Raw genomic sequence first — 1,433 nt, forward strand, 5'->3', positions numbered from 1 at the left:
ATAAATTTCACGTGCAATTCTTGATTGTATCACATCAGCCTCCTTTCAAAACATGCTGATTCGAAATATGCAAATTTTTCTTCAATTTATTAGAACCATTATATTCTTTTGACATGAAAGGTTGTGCTTGTGTTTTATAGGTTTTAAAATGATCTTTCTCCTATTGATCTTTATCACATAAATATTGTACTTACGAAAATATGTCACATTCAAAGCATGGAACCATGACTACCTAAAATGATACGTGCACTGAACATTTAGTAGGTTGAATGGGCACTGAACATTTTTTGTCACAGAAATTTTCCGTCTTGTTATCCTAAGCTTGTAGGATCCTCTATTCTTGCACAAGATGCGCCATCCATTTCATCACATCAGATTATGTTCAGATGGATTAAGGTGGGTTGGGGAGTAGCAGAATAGGGATGCAATCATATGCATCTTTTTATATTTCTCTTCCATCCTCATACATGTATGTAAATGTATCCTTTCTCCCACCATCCATAAAGAGAACCTAATCAGTCATATTCTCTTGTCACCGGGTTGTTCAATCTTATGTGTTAATACAAGTAATTAGTCTAATTTTTTACTAAACAGCCATTGTTAATCGTGTTGATATTTTCCTTCTCTTTCACAGGTTGAACCTGCAACTCTAATCTCTCTAGCACATGGTTCCAAACAAGTATTTCTGGTATGTTTTCTCTGTTCTTATCATTCTAATAAGTGCTTTCTTCTTAAGTTGTTTTCTTTTCTTAACAATATTCAAATACGAGCTACTGTATATAGCTAACTATGCCAGATTTGTCTTAGTTTAACTATGGTTAAAAGTGTTTAAAAGCAGTTTCCTTGATAAGTGCACACATGCTCACTAGAGGATACATATGCCAGTAAAGATTACTTTTCAACCCGTGTAGAGGGAGATGATTCAGGTTTTTCTGGAGATGACATGTATAAGCAAATTCTAAATTGCTGAGATTATGATCAGGAAATGATGCAAATCTTAAAGTTATACTTATCAGGAAATCAGAAAATGTGCTTTAAATGAGCAAATTGACAGGTTGAATAGTGATTTTACATTAGTTATGCTATTTAAGTAGTTGTTTTCTGTAGTAGTTTATTATTGTTCTGATAAATATGCCGATGATCCCTATAGAGAACAAGTGTTGTGTGCTCCTCCCTAGTTTGATTCTCTGTTACTTCTGCTCTAGCCGTTGGCTCTCTATTGCTTGGGTACTTTGGCCTAGCCACTAGTTCTCTATTCTTTGCTGTTTTTGGCCTTAAAGATGGCTACTATGAGTTGATTTGCACCTTTGCTTTTTTGTGATATTTGGGCCTTAAGCTTGCTTCTATGAGTTGATTTGGGACTTTGCTGTTTGGTTCATATGGTTGGAATTTGCTGTTATGGAAGTCCATAGTTATGGGTAGCTGAACACATG

The 1,433-nt window shown here is 34.9% G+C and overlaps 1 long non-coding RNA gene across 1 annotated transcript; it reads left to right on the forward strand.

The window, feature by feature from the left end:
• The first annotated feature begins 44 nt into the window (after positions 1-44).
• LOC114579006 lies at positions 45-1,085 on the forward strand. Its single transcript, XR_003699888.1, has 2 exons — positions 45-688; positions 839-1,085. It is a non-coding gene; the product is annotated as an uncharacterized LOC114579006 (long non-coding RNA).
• The last annotated feature ends 348 nt before the right edge of the window (positions 1,086-1,433 follow it).

The sequence above is a fragment of the Dendrobium catenatum genome, unplaced genomic scaffold (genome assembly GCF_001605985.2).
Source record: "Dendrobium catenatum unplaced genomic scaffold, ASM160598v2 original_scaffold_249308, whole genome shotgun sequence".
In the NCBI taxonomy this organism is placed as follows: Eukaryota; Viridiplantae; Streptophyta; class Magnoliopsida; order Asparagales; family Orchidaceae; genus Dendrobium; species Dendrobium catenatum.